Below are 18,670 nucleotides of genomic sequence, written 5' to 3'. Positions count from 1 at the left end.
CCAGAATTAAATGCCCATTATTTGATTCATAGTCCAGTGTTCTTTCCATCACACTATTTGTCATTTTGCCAAACATAAAATCTAACGCCCAGTTGTTAAAAGCAAATGCTTTTGAATATTTTGATCTTTGTGTAAATACGCTCATTATAACAAGAAGCATGAATAAATTATAAACTGATTTTTCATAAATTGTCACCCAAAAAGTAGATATCCTTAATACCCTACCATTACAACATATTGCTTCCTGGGGGAGTCAAGGATTGAAGAATCAGAACAACTAAGAATTTGGGGCATTTTTTTTTTTTTAGTTTACTTATTTAGTGTGTGTGTGTGTGTGTGAGAGAGAGAGAGAGAGAGAGAGAACACACGCAAGTGGGGGAGGGGCAGAGAGAGAGAGGGAGAGAGAGAATCCCAAGCAGGCTCTGCACTGACAGCAGGGCTCGATCCCATGAACCATGAGATCATGACCTGAGCCAAAATCGAAAGTCAGACACCCAACTGACTGAGCCACCCAGGAGCCCGTAACGATTCTGAGCACTGTCACCCAATGCAGACTATCATAAGCCTGATGTGAACGCAGGGAGCTTGTCTGGGTTTTATTACCCAGAATAATACACATATATTAAAACTAAACTTTACCCCAAAAAACGAAAAAAACAACAAAATCTCTCTCCTGGCCCAGAGCATTGTAATAGTCGCAGGATAAAATGGAAGCAGAAGCAAGGGGTGTTTAAACAGTTATTTAACTCAGACAACTGAAGGAGTATAAGTAAACTGTAATACTTTGCGTGACCCTATGAAATCCCATCAACGAGAACAATGAACTGAATTTAGAACAGCAAGAAAAAGAAATAGTATCTTTATTGCTCTTCTTTCACGTCTGAAATGAATAACGTAGTACAGGAATCCTGCCAAAATTACAGCGTGAGCACATCCAACTAAAACCCGAGCCTCCTGCTCTCAAACATACTTTGCTAATCAGGTAATGGTGGTTGTGCCCTCTTGTAAAGTAGACACCAAAGAAACAATCATCCCAGAGTGTGAAAGTGGACATGGACTCCTGGAATCCACTCTTTCTTTCCTAAAGGGCACCGTTGTGGCTTTTGCACCGCACACGCATTTTAGTAACTACGTGCTAGAAAAAGAAGCCTGCCATCCGCCGGCTACTCTAGCCATCCCTTAAAAGGTCAGGAGACAGGAGCCTTGTCGCAGCCTTGCTTTTCTGTTTTATAAAATAAAACCCCTCCCATTTCTTGTTGACTTTTTATCCCACCTTTTTTCATTTTTCTAAAGGGAGCATGAGAGGAGCTAAGAAAAGGATATTTTCTTTAGTAAACATGATTTAGCTCTCCTTCTGCACAACCTGTCACCGATTCTCCTCCTACAATACCCACCTACTTCCTCTTCAGCATGTGCCAGTCAGGCTTCCAGATCAGCTCTGCTAGAATCTGTTTGGCTGTGTGTTTGCCTGTGTGTACGTGTGTGTGTATATGGGGCGGGGGGGGGGGGGCTGTATCCTTTCTGGTTTTGTACAAGGCAATGCTTCTATTAATCATTGTCAGTTCCCTAATCCCCAGAACCTCTCGAAAATTGCCATTCTAGACATTCCCCCTGTTTATCATACCCCCAAGCTTATCTCTGCTCCCCTCACATTTACTTAAATGCCCTTTCTGCTACTTCTGCTAAGAAGATGGCAATTGTAAAACACAAACTATCCTATCTTTCCTACTCCAAATATTCCATTCTATGCTCGACCTTCCTGTGTCCCCTTCTCCCTTCTTTACTCTCGATCTAAGACTTGCTTTGGTCTCCAACAAACCATCCCTACCATATATCTACTGCAGTTCTTCCTCTCCACATCTACTTCTGCACATCACCATTCCTGTCTGCCTCTCCAAATTTTATGAAAACATAAAAATTCCTCTCAAATCCCACCTCTTATATAAAATCTTCCCACACCTCCTCACAAAAGGAGATACCTCCCTCTTCCAGATTCCTAGGAAAAATATATTTTAGGCAAGTGACTTGGCAATTCATGTCATTGCCTTGTGACAACTGCATTGTGATCTTGAATTGTTTTATTTTCATATTTTCTTATTTAATTTTGTTATATTACTTTCATATTTTATTATTTTATTTCTGCCATGCCTCTTCATGTGTTGCAGACAGAAACACAAGCCAAACTCTTAAAGTAATTATTTGCATAAAACTCTTCAGTAAATGCAAAGGTAAGAACGTTTTGTACAAGGAACCAGTACTTTAAAACATTTCCTTCATCCATCTGCAACCCCTGTGAGTAGAACTAGGGATTAGATGTTAGAACTAGGGATTAGATCAGATTACGATAAGGTGCCTTAGTTATGACCATTGTTGCCTCATCTACCTTCACTTCACCTCACCCACAAAATGTCAGTCAAGAGCCACCTGACATGTCCAACCCAACGCCTGAAGCTGTATGCAGGTCTGTGCCTCTTTAGCCCTGAGATGGAGTGCTTCGCATCTGCACATACACTCCACATTGGCTCAATCCATTGGACAGGACTTTTGTCCAGACACCTTCTCCTTTGATCTGATTTTGCATCACCAGGGGCTGCTGTGTCCACATTCAGTTTGGCTGGCTCTTGCCAGGTCTCTTTTCCCAGGGATGATCTTTCTCCATTATCTACTCCATGCAGGTAGGAATTTAAGTACAGATTTCCCCAGAACAATTCATTCAAAGATTCTTTCCACAACTCTTTACTTAGCATCTGCTCTCCCCTGGACCTCAAACCTTGATGCCTGGGCCATCTGCCTCCCCAGTGGTGCAGCAGCCTCTCTCCCAAAGCCAGTTTCCCCCAATCCCTGAGTTGTCTTGGTTGAGAGTTTCTTCTGCCTGATCCCACTTCCTCTCCTTTTCCACCCATTTCACGAGACCAACATCATCCACATATCCCAGCCCAGGACACTTGCCACCATTGTTTGCATCTTGAAAACTGCAGCAGCTTCAAGAATTTTAAAGCCATCAAGTTTTCAAAGCAACTTGAAGACTACATACTGCACTCAAAACAGGGACCTCAAATTGAAAAAGGAATATATAAGTAGATTTTTAAGTATATTCAGTATTTTTGTGTGTTTGTTTTCTGTAATATACATTATTGAAAGTAACACTTGACAAAATGTTCTTGTCTGGCAAGATCTTTGGAGTTCCTGGACCCAATTTCTGTGTGCATGTATGTGTGTGTGTGTGTGTGTGTGAGTGGGTGTGTGTGCATGCACGTGCATGTGTGGTGGGGACGGTAGGAAGTGATTCCTACACAATATCAAGCATTTATCAGACACCAGCAGGATATTCTACAACTCAATTCAATTGTGATACTATCTACCTGGAGACAGCATCAGGTCTTACAAGACTGTTCTCTGCCTCCACCATGCCAGTCACAAGTTCCAAGTTGTTATGTGTGCTTTTGACCTACTGGCTACAAATCAGAAGGTCCCCAAACCCCCTCCTCGGGTTCAATTAACTTGTGAGAGTGGCTAAAACACAAAACTCAGAGAAACATTTTCCTTACCAGCATACCTGTTTATTACAAAAGGATATAACTCAGAAACAGCCAGATGGAAGAGATGCATAGGGCGAGGTGTGGGGAAAGGGCTCAGAACTTCCATGCCCCCCTTCAGGCACACCACCCTCCCTAAATCTCTGTGTGTGTCCTAACTTCATCCTTGTGGGGTCTTAGGGAGGCTGCATTACATAGGCAGGATTGACTAAATCATTTGGCCATTGGTGATTGATGGAAGCTCCAGCCCCACCCTCCTCCCCAGGGGTTGGGCGTGGGAAAGTTCCAACCCTCTAACCTACAAGGTCGATTTTTCTGGTAACCAGTCCCCAACCAAAGGTGCTTTCCAAAAATTGCCTCATTAACATAACAAAAGACATCTTTATTGCTCTCCTTACTCAGGAAATTCCAAGGGTTTTAGGAGCTCTGTGCCAGAAACAGAAGAAGACCAAATATGTATTCCGTATTATAAATCACAGTATCTCACAAGACTAGTCAGAAAACAGAATGAAAAGCACTGCGGGAGGCATGAATTTTAAAAGGTCAAGAGGCACTGCTCTCAGGATCCCTGCCTTGCCACTTCATTTCTCCAGAGGAGCCCTCCCTTTACTGGAGACAATGAGCATCTACTTCTCAGGCTGCAGATCTGCATTTTCCCCTCTTTTATCCCACTGACCTGTGTCGTAATTCCCTCCGCATAAACAAAGAGCCCCATCTCTAGCTCACAGAGCAAATAAAAAACTCAGCCAGACTCATCAATTCTGTGTTTCTAATTTTCACACATTTCTCTTAATTTTGCACAAGTGAAGCCTGAAAGAGAAGGACACCCAGTGATGTACGAACATTGAACAGCAATGTGACAGCAATAGCCAACTTACCCGGAGGCACTGTCTAATGTCCAAAGTAAACCAAACCCCCAAACACCACCCGCTCCATCCCCCCGAGGAAGAAACAGTTACATTTACAGGATCTGTGAACATTAACCAGCCCTGCAGGATGATGTTGAAAAGTAGCCTGCCACCTGCAGTGCAAAGACTCCTCCAGTTTTCCAAATGTGCCTTCCTTAATTGACCTCATCGATTTCATTTTTCACCCCCTGTATGTCTGGTCTCTAATTTACCTTGAATTCATTAGAACCATTTAATTTTTTTTGACCATTACATTCCCATCACAGTAATATATCATGTAAATGCATTTCCAAGTTCTCTGAGAGTAAGAATGCTTGTACTGCTTAATGAAAGTCCATTTTATCATGTCTTATGGTTTATTCGTGCATGACCAGTTCTTACACCAGTCAGGCCGAAATGCTGGGGTGGGATAGAAGTGGGGTCTGACCCACCAGAAGACCCCGATAGATGGTGCCATTTGTACAAGGCATTAGATCCATAATAACTGTGGAGACAGGCAACAAATCCAGCCAGTGGGGTATCCCAAAAGGTTCTCTTCATATGAATTGCAAATCCACAGTTAGCAATGATATTCAGAAGTCCAGGCAGGAAGGCAGAAAGTACAGAAAGACTTGATTTGGTAAAAATGTTGATTCCCTCCAAATTGGTCCAAAATTCAGAGTCATTCCAATCAAAATCAAAAGATTGTTGAAACAAAATTTGACAAGCTATATCTAAAATTCATCTAGAAGAGTAAATACTAAAGAATAGCCAAGAAGTTTTTGGTAGAAAAAAAAAATGATGGACTAGTTCTCTCCTATATTAAAATGCACCATGAAGTTTATAGTAATCAACACTTTATTGATGCCAGAATAAGGAAATTATATAAATGGACAGGAGTATAATTTAGAAACAGATCCAGGAATTCAGTCTCTGATAAAGTTACCATTTAACAGAAAAACATCTGCTCCAAGTAGGTTTCTATAACTCAGTTGGTGGGTTATACAATTTACTGTCCAAATCAAGACAATTTAACAGTAAAAGAAAGTACCAGTGGGATGCTGGAACAATAGCCAAAAATTGGACTGTCGGATGCTAATCCAGACCTATGGTTATATGTTATAAATAGGGTTGTCCATGCATAGTTATGAATAGCTCAGTGTTTCACTCTCAAAGGTTTCCAGTTTGGGCACTAACTTCTATGGTTACCCTGGTAATAGGGTCCTGGTGACCAGGAAGTTATTCACCAACTAAGCTCCAGGCTCTGAGAGAGGCTGTCACAAGAAGAAAGCAGGTCCCACATTCACAGACAGGGTCAGTGGATAATATTTAAGTTATATCTATAGGAATTTGGGGGTAGCAATCAAGGCAGAAATCTGGTTTTAATGACTTAGAAACATAAAAGACAGGAGCATCAGGGTTACCTTGATACTGAGTGCCCAAGTCTGATCAAGAGGGACTGCCTCAAGCCAGTACAGCCAGAAGGTAGAGATCAAGGGTAACATTGTGCAGGGCCAGGAACCAGACAGGGCCTAGCGTGGTTTTCACTTACTTTTATCAATGTGCAAGTGTCACAAAATTTTCAGTGAAGTTGTTGAGATAGAATAACCATTCTTTTTTACCAACATAAAAAAACAAACCATCATAAAAATTGTTCTCAGTATAAAAGCTCCAGAAGGGGGCATCTGAGTGGCTCGGTCAGCTTTTTGTTTTGTTTTAACGTTTATTTATTTTTGAGACAGAGAGAGACAGAGCATGAACGGGGGAGGGTCAGAGAGAGGGAGACACAGAATCTGAAACAGGCTCCAGGCTCTGAGCTGTCAGCACAGAGCCCAACGCGGGGCTCGAACTCACGGACCGCGAGATCATGACCTGAGCTGAAGTCAGATGCTTAACCGACTGAGCCACCCAGTCGCCCCATCGGTCAGTTAAGTTTCTGACTTTGGCTTAGGTCATGAGCTCATGGTTCCTGAGTTCCAGCCCCATATTGGGCTGTCTGCTGTCAGCACAGAGCCCGCTTCGGATCCTCTGTCCCCCTCACTCTCTGCCCCTCCCCCACTCACACTGTCTCTCTCAAAAATAAACACTTAAAAATGAAATAAAATAAAAACTCCAGAGGTTAAAATAACACAAAATATGTGAAAGTAGTGCAGAGGGCTGCCAAACACCCCAATGGTGTCTGTACATATTTTATTATCACTGCCTTTATATAAAATAGTCATTGCTAGACACTTTACATGCATAATCTCATCTAACCACAGCCATCGCTCCGCAGAGGTTTTTTGTTCACCTCATCTAACAGAGTTGTGTGAGGCTTCCAGGAAGGATACCTCATGCCTTTGCTAAGTGATAGAGGCAGCACCCAGTGCTGTTTGCTGGTACTAGGATTGCTCTTCCAGTGAATGAATAGAAATGCCTATAAACATGGGGTAAGAGCAACAGATACTTACTCTTGGGAAAAACAATTGCACAAAATCTAGTCAGAGATTTGAAGAGCATACATACTCATTAACTGATAATTATCTGTCTGCTTGATCATTTATCTCTGTTCACCTGACAAGAGCAAAGCTGCATATGAACCTTAGAATCACCCTCACCTCCTCTTTTTCTCACACAGCCTACATTCAGCTCTCAGCAAGTCCCATCAGGCTCTACCTTCACAAGGTATTCAAGACCCCCACTGCTACCACACCACTCCACACATCCCTCCGCTCGGGTCTTGACTATTTCTACAGCCTCAAAAACTGACTCCGTGCTTCAACCTTTGCCCTCTGCAGTCTGTTCTCAACACACCAGGCACAGCGATTCCAGGAAAATCTACGTTGATCATGCCCTTCCAATGCTCAAAGTCCTGCAATGATTCCCCATGTCACCTGAGCAAAAGTCAAGTGCTGTCCTAGCCTCCAGCCCCTTAGAGACCTAGCCGCCTGCCTCTTAACTCTCTAACTCACCTCCTGCCATCCCATCGCAGCCCAAATGCTCGGGCCACACTTGGCCTCCTTGCTGTTCTTCAAAAACAAGAGGCACATGATCACCTCAGCATCTTTACACTTGCTATTCTCCTGCCAGCAGGTGAGATCTCTTACCTCCATACCACTGGCTCAATCCCTTACTGCTTCTCCAAAATATGAGTTTATCAGTGAGGCTTCCCTGACTGATGTATATAAATGATCAGGCCCTCCTTATCCTGTGTGACAGCCCCCCAGGCACTCGTCACCAATTGACATGATACATGTACTGGCTCATTTATTTTTCGTCTCCTTATCCCCACTCGAATACATTCGGTTAAACCGTATGGAATGGCCATTTGCATAGGTCAAAAATGGCCAAATATCTTCAATTTCATATGGTTTAATTTAGTAGCTTTATGAGGACCGGTTTTACTCCCTGCTAAATTTTCCTATGTAGGTAACAATGCCTTGCATAGAATGGTGTTCAATAAATACACGTTGAAAAAGTGATATGTTTGAAGTGAGTTTTAAGGAACCAGAACATGCAGGAACAGTCAGGTGTCTTATCTAACTGGTAGCAACCACTCTCCACCTTAGCTCAGTTTGGTCCTCGCTCACCATCTCCTATGCCCATCAGGGATTTAGCCTCACCTGAACACCCTTGGTGATTCAGAACTTGAAGCCAGTGGCACCCATACAACTTGCCTCTATCACTTCAAAGACAGAGGTCGGATGACGTTTTTAGAAGGACAAGGTATCCATTACTTTTCGCTGCTGATTTCCATTACAACCCTTCCATATTCACAAAGAGAGACCTGGTGTAGGCTAGGGCATCTTATAGTGTCAGGCAGGCCTCCAGAGCAACAAGCCCTGACTGCCCTGATGTGGGAATAGGGAAGAGAGAAAAGGCTGAAGGGCCCTTCTGTCTGCTCCCTCTGCTCAAGGCAGAGAGATTCCTGATATCCAGTCTTAACACTTGCTAAACACATTTTATCTCCTATTCATTATTCTCTGGCAAGTTACTCCTCTTTTACTACTTTCTTACTAATCAATATGACCTTTATATATTTGCATGGTGATTATTTCTTGATAGCAGTATGTGCTTAATAATCTCAGGCCAAAAAAAAAAAAAAAAAACGTTGAAAAGGGGCGCCTGGGTGGCGCAGTCGGTTAAGCGTCCGACTTCAGCCAGGTCACGATCTCGCGGTCTGTGAGTTCGAGCCCCGCGTCGGGCTCTGGGCTGATGGCTCAGAGCCTGGAGCCTGTTTCCGATTCTGTGTCTCCCTCTCTCTCTGCCCCTCCCCCGTTCATGCTCTGTCTCTCTCTGTACCAAAAATAAAAAAAAATAAAAAAAAATAAAAAAAAAATAATCTCAGGCCAGCTCGTCCCCCTTTTTTTTTTTTTTTTTAATTTTTTTTTCAACGTTTATTTTATTTTTGGGACAGAGAGAGACAGAGCATGAACAGGGGAGGGGCAGAGAGAGAGGGAGATACAGAATCGGAAACAGGCTCCAGGCTCCGAGCCATCAGGCCAGAGCCCGACGCGGGGCTCAAACTCACGGACCGCGAGATCGTGACCTGGCTGAAGTCGGACGCTTAACCGACTGCACCACCCAGGCGCCCCATCGTTCCCCTTTTTTAATCTGAGTCCAGAATAATCAAATAGGCTTTACCCCTTTGTTCAGACACATGTCTTTTTAACAAAACAGGACACTCTTACACTCAGAACGTGATCTTTACAGGGGTACCTGGGTGGCTCAGTTGGTTAAGCATCCGACTTTTGATTTGGGCTCAGGTCATGATCTCACAGTTTGTGAGTTCGAGCCCTGCATGGGGCTCTGTGCTGGCAGAGCAAAGCCTGCTAGGATTCTCTCTCTCTCCCTCTGTCTGACCCTCTGCTGCTTGCAAGTGTGTGTTCTCTCTCCCTCAAAATAAATAAACTTAAGAAAAAATAACATGATTTTACTGGACTGTAGTGAGAATGCCCTCATCTAAGAAAAGACCACATATGCATGTCCATTGCCCCTTCCTCCTCACTCTCCTCATTAACCCATACTCCAGATCAATGTCCCCCTTTGTGGGGGGTGGGCGCCTGGGTGGCTCAGTCAGTTAAATATCCAACTCAGTTTCTTCTCAGGTCATGATCTCACGGTTTTGTGGGTTCAAGCCCTGTGCCCAGCTCTGTGCTGGTAGCATGGAGCCTGCTTGGGATCCTCTCTCTTCCTCCTCCTCCTCCTCCCTGCCCCTCCCCCACTCGTGCTGTCTCTGTCTCTTTCAAAATTAGTAAATAAATTTTAAAAAAATGTTTCTAAATACTCAAAAAACAATGTCCCCTTTGGGACTCTAGAAATTTAGCAGGCACAGTCTCCTGAAAGTTTATGGTACCTCATCTTCCATTACTGAAATGATTGCCGACCTGCATGAAGTAAGGGGTTCCCCATTTGCCAGTTCTCAGTTACAGTCAGAAAGCCATTACATTTTTCATTTCTGCCACAGAGCAAATATTCAGTATGCCCCTATTCAAACATATTAACTTAGGGGCTTTTTTTAGGACAGGGTTTTCTGCTTCAGCTACAATCCTAGCCCTCAGGGCTACTCCTTTCTTCAGACTGGATGTTGGAAAGATACAGAGTAAAAGAAATAAAGATGAGTAAGATAAGAAAGAGACCTACAGAGTACTTACTATGTCTGTCTTCCACCGAGCAATCTGCTAGCTATAACAGAATACCACAGACTGGGTGGCTTATAAACAACAGAAATTTATTTCTCACAGTTCTGGAGCCTGGGAAGTCCAAGATCAAGGTGCCAGCAGGTTCAATGTCTGGTGAAGATTCATTTCCTTATTCACAAATGGGTAGTCTTTTCACTGTGCTCTCACATGGCAGAAGGTCGAGGAAGCTCCCTGGGGTCTCTTTTATACGAGCAGTGTTCCCATTGACGAAGCCTCCACCCTATGAACTAATCATCTCTCAAAGGCCCCACCTCCTAATATCATCATCTTGGGGGTTAGGAATTACAAACATTCAGTCCATTACAATAACCAAGGGCCCTGTTTCCTACTCACAGTCTTGAGGAATGCATTAGATCCGATGGGGTTGAGCAAGAGAACACCTGGGGTTCACTGGGTCCTCTGCTCTCATTCATATACCAGGAGAGGTAGGGGTACATGAGGCCAGACCTGTGCCACAGACACTGAGGAAAGCACACACTGAGAAGACCCAGTTCTGGACTGGAAAGGAGACACATGTAATAGGCTTGCCAAGAGCTACTTCTAGAAGTACAAGAACTTCCTTTTGTCCATTCAAACTTAGAACAACTTTGTCATCCTTCTCTTCCCTATTGAAAATATATCCAAGAAGAGCAGACAGTAGGGACAATAGCTCAAAATGATCCCAACAGTTTAGATGTCGTACCTAGGGCAGTTTTGGAGATCAAATGTGTGTTCCTTCTATCTAACACCTTAGTATTTTCCTTGTCTCTTTGACCTTAATTTTAAATAGAAACTCCTCTGTAAGATAGCAAAAGATTTCAACTTCCAGAGGCTAATAGGCCTCCCAGAATCATCCTCATACAAATGCAGGGACAGAACTGCTTTCTGAATATTCTGTAATATTTGCAGCCGGACTCCAGAAATGCATCAAAGTTCAGAGACACATACTGTTTCATCTTTGACTTTCTGGAGCAAGAATTCATACTCGATTCCCACAAGAATAAGTAGGCTATTAAAAATGGACAGCAGTTCACCAATCAATATTTGTTGCCAAGTCACCACGTTCACTATTGTAAGTGTTTGATTTCTTTTAAGAAGTCCCATATTTCTGATAATGGCCAAATAAAAGGAATTAATCCTTCACATGCAGTATGCTACCTGATCTAGTATGTTTCTAACAAATATTGGATAAATTGAATGCATCAATGAATGAGAAACTCACAGAAATTGTTTAAAAGATAAAAACAAGGAGAATACTTTTTTAAGAGAGGAAACTAAGGAAAAATGACCTAACATTTGTATTCCAGACAAAACAGACTCTTAACTCTTATTTTACTGGGATGTAAACTTCCTGTGTTTTTACACAAAAATATCAGATTCTTACAATAGGAATTCATTTTCTTGAGAGATAATCACTTACTATCATCAAACATACCACTTATACCAAACGGTCACCCTGTTCAAGTACTTGGGGAACATTTTGAAGTGATGAATATGGTTCTTGTCAAACAGTATTCCTTATGTAAATGTAAATTCATTTACAACTGACAAGGCAATAAAGAAAATCAGAAGCATTTTGCTTGAGTTTTGACACAGGAAGACATCAAGGGCGGCGCAGGGACTTTATCCTCTGGGGCTCCCAAGAACAAGAACAAAAGCCAAACTTCAGCACGTCGTACACAGCAGGACCTTCCGAGTTCCTACACACATCCACCGCCTGCAGCCCTTTCCTGGGTGTTTCACTTGACATTTCCTTTATCCTTCCTGACCATCCCTGCCCTCCCCCAAACTCCATCCCCCCTGCCCCTGCCCCATTGCACCCCTCCCTTTACTATATTCCCCACTGTGGTAAATGATGCCACCATCCACACAGTCCTCAAGGGAAACCTGAAAATCCTTCTTAAATCTTCCTCCCATCACCTTTTCCCCCTTGAATCCAATCAGTCACTGAGTTCCGACCTCACACCTTCCAAACACTGCCTGGGTCTCTTCGTTCTTTACCATCTCCACTTCCTTTTGGGTCTTGCTTGAATTATTGCCCTCATCATCATGTAATTCCCTGCTTATCATTTCATCCCTCTCCAATTCATCCTCGATTCTAGCTTCAGAGTAGTGTTTCCAATATGTAAATAGGATCATGTGGCTTGCCCCCATGCTCAAAAATGTGTGATGGATATCAAAATAAAAAATGCACACTATGATTTCATCATATTAAATGCAAAATAGGACTCCATCATCTTCCAGATAAGGACTTCTGCATGGCCTCTGCAAGACAGATGTGGAATTTCAGGATCTGACTCTTGATTTAATTCCCTGTCTGTATCAGTCAGTCATAATGGCCAAAGTGTTAATGTGATCTCAGGATACATACACAGAAGGAGGTAATAGTTTTGCCATTCTCAGCCTAATCAAATGATACTAGAAGTAATATATTCAGAAAAATACAATTGTACAGGGTTTAAGAGTATAGATTTTGAGTGTAGGCAGCCAGGGTTCATTTTCTTGGTCCTCTCCTTATCAGCTCCGTGACTTTCGGCAGGCTATTTAAAGTCTCTCTGCTTCTGTTTCCTCATCAGTAAGATAGGAATAATAAGAATACCTATCTTATAAAGGTTCTGTGGCAACTAAATTAATTTTTTAAATATAGCACTATTAAATAATAAATTTTAGTATTGTTCTGCCCATGATACTTTGGGAAAGGCATTACCCAATGGAGTATGGCCTAAGGCGGGAAATAAGAAAAGAAATTGAGATCATGTAATGTGATGAACAGTTAGATAATGTTCAGTTTATAGTGAAGAAGTATTGGCAGGATATTACAGCTGACTGAAACAGCTGGAAAGCAATCCAGACACCGAACCAGGAGCAATACGGTACTCTAGGAAGGCAGATTACAGCTCAAATTATAGAAACATTTTCCAACAAATAGAACTGTCCAACAATGGGGGGAGGTTGTCTCCAGGGAAAGTAGATTCCTCACCAGTACCGTTTTTTAATCAATAGCCAAATAACTCCTCCTTTAGAACATTCCAAAGAATTGAAGCATCAGATACAAGGGAAAAGAATGACCTCTAAGGATTTTACGAGTCTCAGATGACAAAGGGCTTAACATATCACTAAGCAGTAAATAGGTGTTTATAGTAATTGAATATTTTTGGTGAATTCCATATCGCATAAATATTTATGTCACTAACACCAGCTTAGGTTGGTTTGTCATCTAGTTTCCCTCAATAAACCTGCTGTCCCTGTGCTGTGTAAACTCTAGGTCTGTAATACACCACAGCATCTGAAGCAATCTTCCTGGTCCCACAATTCATGAGGGACAAGTCTAGCCAAATGTCCTCAAGTGGCAGCTATCCTTGGCTACTGCAGCTGCATTTCTTTTTGTTTCTTACAGAATTCTGTTCCTTGAAAGAAACAATGACTGTCTTTTCCCTCTACAATTTGTTTGCAGTGTTTATTTTCATTCACTGACATGTTTTGAAAGCAATATGGCAAACATGAGTTTGAGAAGAGCTTTATTTTGGTCTTAGGCATCGGTTTATATAAGGTGAGAATGCTCAGAAAAAAAGAAATGGGTCATCTTTTGACCTTGACATAATTGAAGCTTTGAGATAAATCCATTTAAAAGAGCTACCTGGTGGAGTTCCTTCCATGTGCCAATAATAAGTCTATTTTTAAGAATCAGGAAACAAGCTAAGGTATGCTTAATTGCCAACTGATAGCCACATAGTCAATAAGAGGGAAAGGAGAGAGTCACATGCCAATAAAGATGGAAAGCACTTGCCTCCAAGCCTGCCTCACTTATGTCAGGACCCTCTCCTCACTTGTTCCAGGCTCGCTCCCTGCATCATAGAGCCAAACTTGTCTCAGATCTTGAGAGGATCAGAAGCCACTGTGTCATTCTCCATGATCCTGAACACCTTTCCCTCTTGGAAACACACTAAAGCCAGTCTTTGAATCTGAATATAATTCTTGACATTTGTATTTGTCCTTCAGTCTTGGACCTGCATTTGTCTGCTGGCTCTGGACTAGCCAATTAGAATATTCCTCATTGTAGCCCTAGCACTCTTGACCCAAACTCCTGCCAACAGGTTGCTGGGCTCTACCTTACCACCATCAGCACAAGAGGGGTTTTCCACCGGGGTAACGAGACACACTGTACTGTGATCGGTTATGAAGGCCACCACATTAAAGCTGGTGCATAACTGGGAGACTATGCTGCAGCCTGACCTTCAGAAATTGGTAATGCCCATGGAGTAGACTGCATGAGAATGTGTGTCATGAAGGGGAAAAAATTAAGAATCACTGCTTTAAAATTTTTTTTTTTTCAACGTTTATTTATTTTTGGGACAGAGAGAGACAGAGCATGAACGGGGGAGGGGCAGAGAGAGAGGGAGACACAGAATCGGAAACAGGCTCCAGGCTCTGAGCCATCAGCCCAGAGCCTGACGCGGGGCTCAAACTCACGGACCGCGAGATCGTGACCTGGCTGAAGTCGGACGCTTAACCGACTGCGCCACCCAGGCGCCCCAAGAATCACTGCTTTAAAGAAGAGCTTCATCTTGGGGTGCCTGAGTGGCTCAGTCAGTTAAACATCTGGCTCTTGATTTCACCTCAGGTCATGATACCACATTTCATGGGTTCAAACCGCACATCAGGCTCTGTGCTGATGGCCTGGATCCTGCTTGGGATTCTCTCTCTCCCTCTCTCTCTACCCCTCCTCTGCTCATGTTCTCTCTCTCTCTCAAAATAAATAAACTTAAAAAAATTTTACAAAAAGAAAGGCTTCATCTTATAATGATATTTAAGGAGCAAAAGGAAAAGTGCAATGATGTATCCCACTGCACCAAGTATCAACTCCTCTGAGACCTGGTTTTCACAGCTCTTCACACTCTAGCTACACAACATGGACCCTCAACTTCATGACGTTCCAACCTCCCACCCAATCCCTACATACTATGCTCACATCAGAGAACATATTTGATTGCCCTTCCCAGAACATCTGTCTAATATTCTTCCTCTTCTTTGCCTATCAACTTCCCCTTCATCTAGGAAGACTTCCCTAAAGTTCATGTTTATATCACCCTCCTTAGAGTATTTAGAGCCTGTGAAATATTTCTTGGGTTTACCTACAGATAATGGAAAGCCATTGATGGATGTTAAACCAGGACATAACCTTACTAAAAGTATGCTTTAGAAAAAATAATTCTAGTGAAAATGGACTGCAATAAAGATTAAAAACAGAAGAGAACATGACTTTTTCCTTTCATAGTCTGTAAATCAGAATCTGAATAAAATTCAAATGTTGCAATGGGTAAATATGTTTTTAAGTCTCATTTAATCTACAGGCTCCTTCTCTATTTTATCTTAGCAATTATTTATTAAACGCTCCAGGGTATCTGTTCTCAAAGTCTCAATTTCATTGATTGCGTCCCCACTATATTTTATAACGTGTTCTTCTGTCCTCTTTGTTTTCTATAAATTGTTCGTTGGCTCCAGAGAATTGATAAGATTCAAGTTTGGTTATTTTTGTTTTTGTTTTTCACAAGACTAATTCATAACTGATACTCTTTTTTGATGATAACAGTCATTGATGATCAAAGCCTAAGAACTTTAGCTTCTTAAGAGCTGAAAAATGATGATAGTTTAATCTTCCTTAATTAGGTGAAATATTTCTATAAAGACAAACTTTACTTTAGCTATTTGGTTTCCCAGTGCTTTAGTTAATATTGGAAACGTAGGATGAGTGATTCTTTCCCTATACTTACCAATTTTCAACGTAATAAGTTTGTTTCCTAGCGTCTTCTAATGGTAACCAGTTGCCTTTTTAAAATAATACTGTGAAATCACAAATTAAACATATTTGTTATATTTCCATTCATTTTAGTTGTTATTCTGATTAATAGTCAGATTGTTCTATCTCTGCACTTTCAAGTCAGCCCCTAAATCCTTTTCAAATGATCCCAATAGTCTTTGATAGATGTCTTGCTACCTGGTATGATTCCTCTTGTATAGCTCCTGCCCTAGATCTGGCTTCAGCTAAGGAAACTTCATCCCTTTTAGGGACAATGCTGGCATTTTCACCAGCAATCTTGACCCACTCTGAACTCCTATTATATCCCTGCATCTCACCCCAACCCTATACCTCTAAGTGACTTGAGAATGAAATGAGGGTCTGGCGGTCCTCATGAATAGGTTCTGGCTCAAAGACTGCTGAAGGTCAAGAATGTCTGTGACAAAAGTTACTAGGTGATAATGATAAAATAATGGCACTACATTTGAAGTGGCTATTGTGACATAACCACATCAAAATGTCCTGCTGTAAGACAGGTAGCCAGTTAGCTATTCGAGGAAACCAGACAGACAGTATGATAGACAGTGGAATCAGACTGACCTGGATTTGACTGCCAGATCTGTCATTTAAAAAGTTGTATGACCTTGGGAAAATTATTTAATCCCTGTAAGCCTCAGCTTCATCATCCATAAAATAGGGTAGTTGTCAATGTGATGCATATAAAATACCAGACTCATGACATGGCAAGTACTCAATAAATGAAAATGACGATTATTTTTTGTGTTTTATTTTTGTCACAAAAATTGATGCAGTGACAGAGGGTAGATTCGAAAATAGTCCAAAACACTAGCCACTGTCCACATGTGCCTACTGAGCACTTCAGATGTGGTTAGCCTGCATTGCTTTGTGTTACAAGTATAAAACAGGCACTCAATCTTAAAGCCTTCATTTTCTTTTTTAAAAAAAAGTATAAATTATTCTATTAATAATTTTTATTTTATTACATGTTGATAATATTTGGAATATATTAGGCTAAATAAAATATATTCTTATAATTAATCTCTACTCTTTCTTTTTATTTTTTTATTGTGACTATTAGAAAACTTAAAATTACCTATATGGTTCATATTATACTTTCATTGAATAGTGGTCCTCTAGAGATAGTAAGAAATTATATACAAGAATTTGGAGACTGAGTGGCTGAGGTGTGAGGGACAGAGAAATCACTTCTTTCGTTTATCCCTATATGTTTAACATCTTCTAATATGAAGCAACTTTTAATATATGTTTTTTAAAATTTTTTTAATGTTTATTTTTGAGGGCGAGATTGAGAACAGAGCATAAGCAGGGGAGGGTCAGAGAGAGACGGAGACACAAAATCTGAGACAGGCTCCAGGCTCCGAGCTGTCAGCACAGAGCCCAATGCAGGGCTCAAACTGACGAGCTGTGAGATCATGACCTGAGCCGAAGCTGGACGCTCAACCAACTGAGCCACCCAGGTGCCCCAATAAATGCTTCTTAATGGCTTGATGTCCGTTTTTTCAAGACACCAACCATATACACTGGCTGTTTTTCCCTGCTTGAAAAGAGGCAGTTTTTCTGGGACTTGATAACAGATGTTGGACAAGGTAACGAAATCAGTTCCTTTCAGAGAGAGATTTACATTGATTAGTACCTATCATACTCCAGACACTTAACATGTCTTCTCAATACCAAAACAATTGTTGGAGGTAGATATTACAGCCCCCCTCATTTTTACAGGTAATGAAATTGAGATTCAGAGAGGTTAATTAACTCACCCCATATCACAGAGCAAGGAAGAAATGAAAGTGAGCGGTAAAATGGTCCTATCTGCCTCCATGCTGCTTCTTTCCAATTTGGGTGGTTATTTAGGGGTAGATGTGTAGGATTCCAATTTCTGACACTCGCTCATCTTCGGTGGTTTATCTTAGTCTCCTGGGTTCTTAGTTCTTAATGTGGAAGCCAAAATCATATATGCTACAAAATGCAGGAGATGCAAGATATTTAAGCAATCTATTCCAAGGTAATTATATTATTTATGTTATAATTATCCTTAGCAATTGAATTATCACATCAGGCCTTTTTTAGACAATAATAAAAACATACATTTTATTTTTTTTTAATTTTTTTAATGTTTTATTTATTTTTGAGACGGGGAGAGACAGAGCATGAACGGGGGAGGGGCAGAGAGAGAGGGAGACACAGAATCGGAAACAGGCTCCAGGCTCTGAGCCATCAGCCCAGAGCCCGACGCAGGGCTCAAACTCACTGACCGCGAGATCCTGACCTGGCTGAAGTCGGATGCTTAACTGACTGCGCCACCCAGGCGCCCCAAAACATACATTTTAAAAGGAACTATAGGGGCGCCTGGGTGGCTCAGTCGGTTGAGCGTCCGACTTCAGCTCAGGTCACGATCTCCCGGTCTGTGAGCTCAAGCCCTGCGTCGGGCTCTGGGCTGTTGGCTCAGAGCCTGGAGCCTGCTTCCGATTCTGTGTCTCCCTCTCTCTCTGCCCCTCCCCCGTTCATGCTCTGTCTCTCTCTGTCTCAAAAATAAATAAACGTTAAAAAAAAAAAAAAGGAACTATATATCTAACATATATTCTCAAGAGTATTTCACCACAAAATCCAAGCAGTTTGAATGGGGTTTTCTTCAACTTGTGGCCTTCAAAAAGGAATCACTATTTCTGCTGCGGGTTCTTTTTTTTTTTTTTTTTCCTTGTATCTTTAAGTACAGTTCCTTCCACCAAATCAAAGTAGGATTTAGAATTT

General features: G+C 41.7%; 1 protein-coding gene across 2 annotated transcripts in view; it reads left to right on the top strand.

Moving 5' to 3' along the window:
• KCNMB2 (potassium calcium-activated channel subfamily M regulatory beta subunit 2) overlaps positions 1–18,670 on the top strand; it is a 237,676-nt gene that overhangs the window by 174,785 nt on the left and 44,221 nt on the right. The window lies entirely within an intron of this gene.

The sequence above is a fragment of the Leopardus geoffroyi genome, chromosome C2, assembly GCF_018350155.1.
Source record: "Leopardus geoffroyi isolate Oge1 chromosome C2, O.geoffroyi_Oge1_pat1.0, whole genome shotgun sequence".
Taxonomy (NCBI): domain Eukaryota; kingdom Metazoa; phylum Chordata; class Mammalia; order Carnivora; family Felidae; genus Leopardus; species Leopardus geoffroyi.
The sequence above is the reverse complement of the archived record's forward strand: the minus strand, read 5'-3'. Positions and strand labels throughout refer to the sequence as shown.